We start from the raw sequence: 13,635 nt of genomic DNA on the forward strand, positions 1-13,635 counted from the left end.
AGGAATGAAGTGCAGCCTTCCTTTTACACAGCATCCCTGCCAAGCTAATCTGCTTCTGGTTGTAAATATGGCAAACCTGGAGGATTTTCTTTACATAAGTAAATAAGGCTCCCACAAACAGCTCAGCTCATTTGCTTTAAACACTGGAGCAACAGGTTTTCCTTTCTGACCGTCTCTTGATACCCTGTCAACCCCATGGGATGTCATTTCTGCTTTTTCTGTTTGCTGATTTCACTGACACCTTTGGAAAAAGATAGGCAGGCTTAGAAAACAAAAGACCCTATGTGTTTCATTTGGGCCAATTCTTTTACAATAAGCATTCTTCTATTTCCAGAAATACTACCAAATGTCCAATTTCAAAATAATGCCTTCAAAATAATGGGTAGCATATGAAAAAGAGCGAATTTGTACTTTTTGCCAGGAATTTTGCATAAAATATCTCATTTGTATCCCATAATAACTTCAGGCAGGAGATGGGATCACCCCATTTTATAGAAACTGGGGCTCAGATAAGCAGGTGGGCAGCAGGGATTCCCAGCAGATCTGTCTCTAAAAAGCACACTCCTTCTGCTCTGCCCCGCCACCTCCCTCCATTTGCATGGCACTTGCAGTTTACAAGGCAACTCGTCTAAACTATCTGATTTAATCCTCACAACTCTAAAATCTAGGAATTATTTTAATTCTCATTTTACAGAAGGGGAAAATTGAGGCTCCGAGATAGGAGCACAGAGTCAGCATGACATAAGAGAGAGAGAACTGGTCTGGGTGGGGAAAGACCTGTGTCCTACTCCTGGCTTTGCACTTTGAACTTTGTGGCCAGTCACACATTCTCTCTAGCCGTTTCCTATCTCCAAGGCAGGTCGATGGACCAGATGGTCTCCTGTGCCCAGCAGCTCAAACAGTCAATGACCCTAGCAAACCTTTTGGTGTTCCTTGTAACCAGATTAGAGCTTTAGTTACAAGGGGGAGCCGATGGAAACTTATGTATATAAACGGCTCCTGTGGGATATTTGCTGAAGTTCACATTTCTAAGTTTCTACAGTTACAATGTCTTAATCATAATGACACTGCTTCTACAGTGCTAGTAAGATTCCTGTCAGAGCCAAATTGCTAATAGCACCCTGGGGATTTTGCAACTCTTGCTATCATCCGCCTTTGGTGATTTTTAAAAATCACATTGAAGTGTATTAAAATATCAGCTTTTATTTAAAACGGGGAGCTCGATGCCAGCATCTGTACAAATGCAGAAAAAGAAACTCTGTCCACCAGAAATAAGCCAGCCACACGGGTACCAACTCTACCGAGCTGATGGAAACATCTGAAGAACCCAGCTCTGCCTGGCTGCCCACGATGTGGGGGGGTTCCCTTTGCTAGTGGGAGTTGCCAGCAGCATTGGCAGGCAAGTACTGAATTAAAGCAGCAGCTGGAACCAGACGTAGGTGGAAGCGCATGACCCCCATCTGTGGCACAAAACTGGAGAGAAAAGCAAAAGAGTCACACATGGTAAGGCAGTGGGGGCAAAATGGGCAGAGCTTGTTTGAATCTGGCTCTGTCACTTGTGACTTGTGATCCTGGGCCATTACTTCATCTCTCTGAGCTTACCGGATGTGTTAGGCTGTGTTCCACTAAAACAAAAAATAAGGATTTGAGTAGAGGTAAGGTATTTGGGAGGTGACCCCAGGAAGCCCTGGTCAGAGAGTGGGAGAGTGAGACAGGAATGAGAAGAAAACCAATGAAAGTTTGTCATGGAGCAGGTGATCACTCTGTGGAGCTCAGCTCCACTGTGGATCTCTGTGAGACAGTGTGGAACATGCCTGAGGGTTGCCCCACCTGAGGGGTGAAGAAATAGGCATATTGTCTTCCTACTTCCACCCATCATTGGTCAGGAATGATCCCAGGAGCATTAACTTCCCAGCATTTCTGGCCATCCCCATGCACTGGCTGAGAATTGCTGCAAAAATTGAACGGGCTTATGAGTCTTGACAAAAGGAAACAATCAAGAAAGTAAAGAGACAACCCACAGAATGGGAGAATATATTTGCAAACTACCCATCTGACAAGGGATTAATAACCAGAATATATAAGGAACTCAAACAACTCAATAAGAAAAAAATCTAATAATCTGAATTTAAAGTGGGCAAAAGATCTGAGTTCACATTTCACAAGACTCACCTAGCCTTGAGTCCAGAAACCAGCTTCTGTCAGCACAGTGAAGATGGGTGGGTGCATCCAGCTTGGTAATTTACAATAAGTAATAACTATCATAGGAAACGAGCCCTTATGACTAATAGCAGTCACATTACTTGAAAGCCAAGTCAGAATCAGAGGTTTGCCTGAGAAACATGGAGCAGGATGAGGGATGTTAGAGGATTCAAGTGTCTGACAGCTAGAAGCTTGAGTCCACCAGCAGTAGGTGAGGGTCCTGCTTGCTCCTGCCCAAGGGACAGCAACATCTAAAGGCACTAGCCAAGGCTTCCTCTTTTGGGAACAACACCTGGACATACTCACCTACTCATCTAACCTTAGTCCCCGGGACTCAACTTTTCTTATATTCTGTGGCTGGCCATGGGCCTCCTGTTTTTTGACTTGTTTCTGCATATAAGACATTTTTTGCTTCCAATCAGGATACGGTTAAACTGGAAGGATGGGGAGCCTATCGGTCTTGTTAAGATGACTTTGAGGATCTCTGCTGTATCCTTAATAAGTATACTTGATACATTTACGTCTTCAAGAGGACTCTTATTTCTTTTAATTCTTGATGTATCAGTACTGGTAACAGCACACAAATAGCCTGACACATAGTAAGTGCATGATAAATGCCCATTTAACAACAAACATCTACCCTGGTGATATGTGGGCAAAAGACACAGTCTTTGACCTCAAGGAGCTCACAATCTAAAGGAGATGAGAAACCACTATCTGGATACTAAGGACTGAGATGTGGTGAAGCTGGAGTGTCACAGGAGCACCAAAGAGAGGTATGTTGTCAGAGAAGCCCCTGAGAGGACATCTAAGCTGTTAAGAGTGACAGGGAGAAGACTCACAGAAAAAAAAAAAAAAAAAACGTAGGGAGGGTTATTCCCAGTGGAAAACAGCATGACACCCTTGAAAAATTACCAGTGATTCACTGCAAGTGTATTAGATTGGAGGTGGGAGTCAGGGTCCTGGGGGAGTGGAGAGCTATGAACCCTTGTGCCAGGTGGAATTAAGGGCCCCCCTGCAGGCCTTAGGCTTTCCCAAGCCCCTTCCTCCAGCGGCACTGCAGCCCCTTGCATCAGTCCGTTTTCATGCTACTGATAATGACATACCCGAGACTGGGCAATTTACAAAAGAAAGAGGTTTAATTGGACTTACAGTTCCATGTGGCTGGGGAAGCCTCACAATCATGGCAGAAGGCAAGGAGGAGCAAGTCAAGTCTTACATGGATGGTATCAAGCAAAGAAAGAGAGCTTGTGCGGGAAAACTCTCCCTTATAATAACCATCAGATCTCACGAGACTTACTCACTATCAGAACAGCATGGGAAAGACCCACCCCCATGATTCAATGACCTCCCACTGGGTCCCTCCCACAACACTTGGGAATACAAGATGAGATTTGGGTGAGGACACAGCCAAACCTTATCACCCTTCATGCCTGCTGGATGCCTCTGTGTACTGTATCATGAAGGACACATATCACGGTCCAGGAAGTTGGGATTTTATTTGGCAAACACTTGGAACCCAGAGGATTAGAGGGTTTAAATTAAAGATTTGATACACTCATCACTGCATTGTAGAAAGAATGCTCTGAAGGCAGTGAGGTTCTTGATTTTTGAGGAGTGACAGAGAAGGCTGTGAGACCTGTGGGAGGACGCGCCAAGGACGTGTGCAGAGGCACAAGGCAGAGAAGCAGAGGATGGAGGATGGCTTTGAGAAATCCGCAGAGGGTGGATTGGACAGGATTTTCTAACCAGCTGGATATGAGAGAAGAGAGGATAGGATGATGGCTGGATTTTGAAGCTAAGAGAGAGTGAGTCAGGAGAGGTAGATTTGGAAGTCATATGTAGGAAGAGAGGAAAGCTAAATCCATGAGAGAGTCAAGCGTGAAGAAGACCAAGAACAAAATGTCAGGGAACCCTGATATATTCGAGACAGGAAGAAATGTGCTGGAGTGGTAGGAAGTTGAACAAACGTCTTTCTTTTCTCTACTAAGTAGAAGGTGGAGGTATCTGTGGAGGCCAGGCTGTGTGATGGGGGGGGAGTTGGGGAGAGTGAGGAGAAGCAGCTGTTGCTGAGAGTGGGTGAGGAAGCTGACTGGGGACATAGAGGAGAACTGCCAAGCACGGGTTGTTTTCTCCTGTCCTGACAACTGCTGTCAGTCAGGGGACCAGATGGAATAATGAGGTAAGATTCTCCCAGCACAGAAGCTACACCCTGGGAGCAAAGCAGGTACTTCTAGTAAAGAATTTATTCCTCTGAACCACCAGAGGGCCGCTGGTGCCTGATGGAGTAATTTGGTTACAGGAGTGTAGGAAGAAACTGTGAGATGTCCTCCCTAGTTACAACCAGGAACAGGTCCTCCCTAACATTTGCAGACCTGGAGCAAATGCCAGCCTGCATTCCTAGCTTGCAACCCAGAGGCTAAAGGAGCCTAGGCCACCCCTGCCACCTGTGAACCTGGGAGTAGCTCAGATCTGCTGGGACAAGATGGGGCTAAAGCTGGACATGGGTCCAGGACTCCCAGCTGATGACCTTCTGAACCCAGGATAGAAACTAACACAAGATCCCCAGGAAGCCAAGGCAGATGGGTTTCACTTGTCATTTTCTCAACTCAGGATTTCCAGGTATTTCTAAGCACCTGCCAAAACTCCATCACTGGAGTAGAGAGAGGGGAAAGAGCACAGTTATCTTGGGGAAACTAGCCTGGCTATACACCCACTTTGGGTGGTTTGAAGCAACTATAAACAATAGTAGCCTTTCTGGAAACAATTCAATGTCCTTTAACCAGTGAATGGTAAAACATAATGGGACCAACCTGATCAACATGGAGAAACCCTGTCTCTACTAAAAATACAAAATTAGCCTGGCATGGTGATGCATGCCTGTAGTCTCAGCTACTCGGGAGGCTGAAGCAGGAGAATTGCTTGAACCCAGGAGGCGGAGGTTGCAGTGAGCCAAGATCGTGCCATCACACTCCAGCCTGGGCAACAAGAGTGAAACTCTGTCTCAAAAAAAAAAAAAAAAAAAAAAAAAAAAAAAGAAAACAATGGGATACATCCATACATACAGCAGAATAATACTCTAATTAAAAAGAACAAACCACTATGCATGCAACAACATAGATGTATCTAAAGAGCATTATTCTAAATGAAAGAAGTTAGACACAGAAGTCTACATACTGCATGATTCCATTTACATGATATTAAAGGCAAGCTATGGGGAGAAGAAACAGATCAGTGATTCCACAGCAGGAAGTGAGGGGGCAGGGACAGAGATTAACTGCAAAGGGACATAGGGAGTTTAATTGGGTGATGAAAATGTCCTATATTTTGATTGTGTTGGTAGTTAGCCAATTGTATGCATTTGTCAAAAGTCAGCAAACCAAACACTTAAAAAGGGTGAATTTTATAGTTTACAAATGATACCTTAATAAAGCAAACCCTTCAAATAAGTAATTAGTAAGCAATTGATCAATCAATCAGACCCTCTTTCTCTGGTTTCCCGGAGAAGAGACTGTGATTTTCTCCTTTCATCCACCTCCCTACTTGAGAATTCAGATCCGTATCCCCTAGTCTACAGGGTCTATTCCAGCCTATTGCCCTCTCTCATAATTTCCCTTTGCCCAACTGGTTACCAAACCAGACAGAGATAGACAGAGAGATTTAGACAGGAAAGACAGAAAATGTTTTTTATTGTAGAACAGAATAAAAGACAGAAATGTTTTTTATTGAGATATGTAGGAACCTCCCCAAGGCAGGGAAGACCTCCTCTTCCCAAGGCCTAATGACAGTGTGAGAATGTCACTGACTGAGAGAATCTGCTTTGGTAAGTCTGGGCATAGGTCAACTTTTAACATCCTATGGATTTTTCTCTCATTTAACACACAACTATCTGATAACAGACATTCTATGAACACTGAATTTTGTTGAAATTTTGAGTGTACATTTTAAAAGAGTCCCATGGTCATTTTAAAGTGAATATTTCCCCAATCTACTGGTTGTACAAATCTGAAATTTTTCATGATTAGATTTGCTTAAAAGGAAAGGCACATGAAGAGTATGACCTGAGCCTCCATTGTGCTCTGCAGATCTGCCAAATTCATCCTTCCATTATGACAGGACCCAGACAGAAACCAGAGAAATGGTGGGCAGAAGGGCAAAAGATCAGCGAAACCATGGATAAATACATTTACTTTTTTTTTAAATCTAACTTTAAGTTCTGGGATACATATGCAGAATGTGCAGGTTTATTACATAGGTATACATGTGCCATGGTGGTTTGCTGCACCCATCAACCCGTCATCTAGGTTTTAAGCCTCATATGTATTAGGTATTTGTCCTAATGCTCTCCCTCTGCTTGCCCCCCCCCACCCCATGACAGGCCCCAGTGTGTGATGTTCCCCTCCCTGTGTTCATGTGTTTTCATTGTTCAATTCTCACTTATGAGTGAGAACATGTGGTGTTTGGTTTTCCGTTTCTGTGTTAGTTTGCTGAGAATGATGGCTTCTAGCTGCATCTGTGTCCCTGCAAAGGACATGAACTCATTCTTTTTTATGACTGCATAGTATTCCATGGTGTATATGTGCCACATTTTCTGGATAAATACATTTCTATTTGTCTTTTGGGTACATACTCACAGACATTCACACTTACCCCCAACTCTAGCACTCTTCTTCCCACTTGTATTTCACTAACGTTACTTGAAACCATAGGGTCCACTTACACTGAAAGCATGCCTTAGAATTGTGACAAAATGAGGAAAATTGCTTTCTTGAAATTGTCACATCACGGAGAAGACTTTTGGCATGAACCCCCCCATCACACCAACAGGCTGGTCTTAAATATGGCAGCATAGAAAGTCTGTAATCCACATGAAAGTCACAGAGCCTCTTCTCATTCAATTTATTCATGAGTAAGATGGGAATAATGGTAACTGTCTCCTGTTTCTCACATAACCATGGTGAGGGTCAAATGAGGTATCGTATGTGAAAGAGCCTTACAAACTCTTAAATACTATGTGCAAATATGAGCTGCTGCTTAAGTGGTTGCAAGATAGAGTGAATGTGGCAGGTAAAAGTGACTCCCTCACAACTGCTAGGACCTCTGGCCTTTAGGGAGGCCCCAAAAGCTTGTGAGTGGTTCTAATTTATAACTAACTCACAGGCAACCCTCTTCCCCCTTCTTTCATCCCTTCCTCTCCCCCTGCTCACAGAAACACAGTCTAAAGGTTCATCTTTCTGTCCTGAGTGCTGGATCCTGGAGTACTAGCCTAGCTAGGGTCACCAGGTTCACTGTGAGCTCAAGCAAACCATTCATTGTGTACCCAGAAATTGTGGAGGTCAGCATACAGCCAGGCCACACCATTGTTCTGGCCCCATGGTTCAATGGACAGGCTAATGTGGCCTGTTCAGCGGGGTGGGGCATGAACAATAGGAATAAATCTCTGTCTGCTGTATCCCAGAAGGCAAAGTGCTGGCAGGATTTCCTCTGAAAGCTAATCAATTCCAGAACCACTCAACCAGGGTGCTGAGACTCGCAAAGGGGCACACTGGTGCTGGGGAAACAGGACTAAAGTAAAAGGAAATGAGATCATTTAGCTGAGATAAGAGAAGACCAAGTGGGCAGCTCAGGCCTGGCAGAAATAGAGTGAGATTAACTTCCCCTTTCTGTGCAATCAGCTACCCCCTCAGCTGTAAAGAGCTCTCTGGCTCTCCTGTACTCCCTACTACTACCTCCCCTCCCTTCCCCAACTCCCTCCCCAACTCCCTCCCCAACCCCCTCCCCTGCACTTACTCCCAGAAATGATCTTATAAAATCATTGATTATTAAAACAGAGTGGGGTTGGAGAGACAAACATCCCTCTGGTTCCCAATCTGTTTACCACAAGGGACTCCTCTTAAGTCTCCTCCTTCCAGAGGTTCCATCTTTTAGAACAGTTGCCTTTATTCAGTACCTGCTCCTTTGTGTCATTCACTGGGCTAAGAATTTTTCTCTTATTATCTCATCTAATGCTGCGAAGTAGTTATAACTACCTCTATTTTACATATGAAAAATCTAAGACTAAGCGAAGTGTGTTTGCCCAAATCCTGCAACTAGAAAGTGGGAGAGGTAGAATTCGACCTAGGTCTGTATTGGCTTCAAGGCCCTGCATGTTTCCAGCATTTAAGAAATAGCTCAGATGCCCAGCAATTACACTCCTAGGTTATACCCAAGAGAAATGAAAATACATGTTCACATAAAAACTTATACACAGTCCGAGCACAGTGGCTCATGCCTGTAATCCCAGCACTTTGGGAGGCCAACACAGGAGGATTGCTTGAGTCCAGGATTTCAAGGCTGCAGCGTGCCATGATCATGCCACTGCACTCCAGTCTGGGCAAAAGAGTGGGCCCTGTCTCTGTTTAAAGAAAAAAAAATCAAAATAGCCAAAAGGTGAAAACAGCTCAAATGTCTATCTACTGATAAATGGATAAACAAAATGTGTAATTTCCATACAATGGAATATTACTTAGTCACAAAAAGGAAGGAAGCAACAACATAGGCCACAATATCTGTGAACCTTGGAAACATTTTGCTAAGTGAAAGCAGCCAATCACAAAAGACCATGTGTTTTATCATTTCATTTACATAAAAGGTCCAGAATAGGCAAATACAAACACACAGAAAATAGATTCAGAAATCTACAGAAAGTAGTTCTTCAGGACTGAGGGGTTGGAGAGATAGACAAGACAGTGATCCCTAAAGGGTACTGGGTTTCTTTTCGAGGTGAAGAATATGTTCTAAAATTGCCTGTGGTCATGATTGCACACACACTCTGTGGTAAGGATACTAAAAAACACAGTATTGTATGCTTTAAACAGGTGGATTTATGACATGTGAATTATATCTCAATAAAGTTATTTAAAAAGAAATAGCTCATTCTATGATAGACAAGTTACCATGGTTCTTTCTTGAAAGTTGAGAAGCAGAAGTTGCATGGTACAGTGGAAAGAATGAGAGCTTTGGAACCAATGACCTCAGACAAGTTGTCTAGCCTCTTTGAGCCCCAGTTCCTCATCTGTAAACTAGGGTTTTACTAGCCCCATCTCACTGTTTTTATAGTATATGGGGAAGCCCCAGCCTCTCCTGTTCTAAAATTGCCTGACTTTGAAGTTTGAGGCTTGAAGGAAGAGGTAAAGGTGTGAGGTGTCTGTGGACAGAAAGGTTTCCCTTGCACTGAAGTCACACCCATGAGGGACTCCTGTGTGTGTCAGAAGCTGGTCACCCAAAGCTCAGTGATTAGCTACCCTCTGTCTCCTGAGGAACCTCAGAAAAGAGAGACAAAAATCAAGGGGACTTGTGTGAACTCTAGGGACAATTCTGCTGGCTGTGGAAATTGCTGGGAGCTAGAACCAAGGGAGAAGCTTATGGGAGCGCCAAGAAAAGGCTGAACTCCTATGATAACAAAAATAAGGCTCTTTTTCAAGGTAGTAGGATGGGTTGGACCATTCTGATATATTTCTTCCCAATTATGGGGTATCTGCCAAAAATGCAGAGATGCTTTTCTGAAAACAACTAGGGGATAGAAACAGGCATTTAAAAAGCTAGACAACACACACACACACACACACACACACAAAATCTGATAATAGAAGTACTTTAGTGCTCAGAAACAATACTAATGTGGCAACCATGGTGGTAAAGAACCGGTGACCCTCATTATAACATAGATTCCATACTTGCAAATTCACCCACTCCCTCCAATTTCATTGTAATCGCAAAAATCACTAATTGTGCTACTCTTGTGATCATTTATGGATATGAGCAGAGCAGTGAAAAACCTGAGTTATCCAATGAGCATATTCCCAGTTAAGGTTGAACAAATGCTCCCCCTTCTCGTTTCAGCTCTCATACTGTAAAGAAGTCTCCTTTCAGCCTATTTAGTGCCATGCTTTCCACATTGCATTGTTCTTTATTGGTAATGTCACTGTTGAAAACATCCCCAAATGTAGTGCTGAAGGGCTGTCTAGTGTTCCTAAGCCTGAGAAGGCTGCGATGTGCCTTACTGAGATACCTGTTAGATCCTCTTTCTTCAGGCAGCACTTACAGTGCTGCTGGCCCTGAGTTCCATGTTAATAAATCAACAACATGTATTCCAGAGTCTTTAAACAGAAACACATATGAAAAAAGTTTATATATTGATCAGTTGACAAAAATGTGACCAGAGGCTTACAGGAACTTAACCTAGTATTTTATCTAAGAGCAATAGTTCAGTATTTGCAATTCAGTGTTTGGGGTATTTTTATGGAGTAAAACTACAGCAAATAATGAGAATTAACTCTATATGCTACGTATTTTTCACATACCATCTCATTTTAATGCCCACAAATTAGGTGTTATGTTAGTTTCACAAAAAATTGAGGATATACATACATGTTAGATTATGTGACTTAGAGCTAACATATGGAAGTGGCGGAATTTGAATCCATTTCTGTCTAACTACCAAAAGAGGAAGAGAACTCTTTAGCCCTTTGACTGCAGAGTTGGTTCTTAGGGAAAGGTAGCCAGTCATCCATATCAGGGCTGGGCCACAGGGAGAGCTGAGCTTAGTTAAGAACAGTATAAATCAGAGAAAAAAGATGAAAGAACTGAACATAATCCTCCAGCTGTAGTCTGCACTGGTCAGACTACATACAGCTATGACAGTGGGGAGAGAGAAATGACCATTAGCACGAGGAGAGGCACCAGGATGGTGAGGAGTCTGGGAGCCCACATATCAAGAAAGAAAGGATGAAAGAAATAGACATTGCTCAGTGTAGAAATGCCACCATGGAAGCAAACTGGAGGCATCTTTATATACCTAAAGAGCTATCCTGTGGATGAAAACTAGGATTGCAGGTTGAAAGCTTCAGGGATCAGATTTTGGCTCAATCCAAGAAACAATTTCTGATATTCAGAGCTGTCCTACAAGCCAAGATTGGAAACTGGTGGTCCACAAGCCACATTCAGATACAGATGTATTTTGTTGGTGTGCAGTGATTTTTTTTAAAAAAAAAAAAAGTATTTAAATGTCCTTCTATTGGGGAATGTGCTCATTTTCACAGCTTGCACCACTCTCTGCTCTTAGTCCCATGTCACTCCTGTGTAACTTGCCTTGTCCTTGAAGTAGGGTTGCTGGATTTAGCAAATAAAAATATAGAATAGTTAAATTTGAATTTCAGACAAATTTTACAAATATTACATGGCACATATCTATACTATATTTATTTTTCTATCCCAATACTTGGAAGTTCTAGATGGAAGCCTTTGATATTTTGTTTTGAGATAGTGAGCTCCATATATGGGAATATTCAGAGACTTGTCTTAGAGAAATTCTTATGATGGAAATAGGGCCAAAATGGTTTAAGGTTGTCCTTGCTTTATTTTATTGAGATCCCCCATTTCAGAGTGATAAAACAATAAAAGGTAGGGGGAGATAACTGAATTATCAGGTGCTGTTCTGGGTGTGGGTGGCAGGTAAGACACCGACTTCTTGTCCTAACAGCCGAATGTTCTACCAAAAGAGCTGGGACTGACTGACAGATAAGGATATAAAGTGTTTTTGACCTCTAATATCAATTGTTAGTCAAATTCCTTTTAAGCCTAAAGTTAATTGGTGTGTCTGCAGCTGGAGAAAATGATAGCAACCTCTTTCTAGACCAAGGCATGAACCAGGAGGTATGCAACACTCCAAAATAATAATCCTGCTTTTATCTGTCAAAAGTCATCTTCTACTTCTCTGTAACTGTGGTTAGTCATCCTGACACTTCTTGTTTTCCTATCCTGCTGCCAGAGCTGCTTTTCTAGTTGTTTTGAACAGACCGTGACCAACTCACCAAAGAACATGGCAAGCAGTTGATATAAGAGACTGATACCAACTCAGTTATCACAGCCTATTTCTTTGGCAAAAAATCAGTGGATCTCTGAGGTCATTTCTGGAAATTGTGCCTCTAAAACTAGGTGTCAGTAGTCCCTGGTCATCAGCTAGTTTTTTAGTGTCCTCCTGCTGGTCTCTGGGGAATGAGAATGTTTGTGTTAGATGAGACTCTAGAGAGCATTTGGCTCAACTCCCTTGTTTTGGAGATAAGGTAGCTTCATAGTATGGTGACAAGATTCAGAGCTCATGGCTGCAGTCAGCTCACAGGCCAGAGATCTCTGCAGCTCAGCAAATGGTTTCCCATTCCTTCTCCATTTGTCATGTTTCCCTCCCTTACTTACACCCACTTTTTTTCACTCTCACTTGAAACAGACAAAATGACAAAAGGGAGGGGAAGATAACAACATGAATAAACATATTTTGGGGCAACTGTGCGCTACACACTACAGAGTATACCCAAAGGGAATTTAGCAATTCTAATTTGTCCTTTTGGGGGAGGCTCTTAGACGACAGGGGCTTTGCTATCTTGTTTACAGATGGGTGCATTCCGCATATCCCCAGGTTCACCTGAATGCTCACTAAATACTCCTGGTCATACTGTTTCCTTCATCATTCTCCTCTTCAAGATTAAATAAAATCTCAGGGGTTACTCAAAGCAAGTAAAACTTGATAAAACTCCATTTCAACTATTATAACGTAGGGACATTTTTAATGTGTCCTTTTTTTTTTTTTTTTTTTGAGACGGAGTCTCGCTCTGTTGCCCAAGGACTGCAGTGGCCGGATCTCAGCTCACTGCAAGCTCCGCCTTTCAGGTTCATGCCATTCTCCTGCCTCAGCCTCCCGAGTAGCTGGGACTACAGGCGCCCGCCACCTTGCCCGGCTAGTTTTTTGTATTTTTTTAGTAGAGACGGGGTTTCACCAGGTTAGCCAGGATGGTCTCAATCTCCTGACCTTGTGATCCGCCTGTCTCGGCCTCCCAAAGTGCTGGGATTACAGGCTTGAGCCACCGCGCCCGGCCAATGTGTCCTTTCTTTACACAAAAAGTCTAAACTTAGGGTTGAGAAGTAACTAACACAGCAGTCTTTGGATCTTAAACAAGGACTTCAGATGGCTTATGGCTCCATCATTTTCAAATAATATCCCTGTTTTCACTGGTTGTTCTTGATAGATACTCTGTTCCCTCAATTGGAACATCAGTGGACCCTCTCTTTCCTACCTTTAAAATTTTTCAGGGGCTTCTACAGACACTGCATGCACAGATCTCCAGCCAATGTGTTGAATGCATGTGTTAGAAAGAAGAACAATGATTTTGGGAGCAGAAGTAGCCCGGACTGAATCCTGGCTCCTCCATTCACCAACTGCTGAATTTGGGCAAATTTTAAATTTCTCTGTCCTTATTTATAAAATACAGACAAACTACCTCTCACAGGGTTGTAAAGAGAAAATGAAATAATGTAGGCACTCAATAAATGGTAGCAATTATTACTGTGCCTGTTGAATTAATGCAAAACATAAGCAAAAGGAACCACCACATGGCAGTA

Source organism: Rhinopithecus bieti, unplaced genomic scaffold (genome assembly GCF_001698545.2).
Source record: "Rhinopithecus bieti isolate Rb0 unplaced genomic scaffold, ASM169854v2 scaffold_2432, whole genome shotgun sequence".
Taxonomy (NCBI): Eukaryota; Metazoa; Chordata; class Mammalia; order Primates; family Cercopithecidae; genus Rhinopithecus; species Rhinopithecus bieti.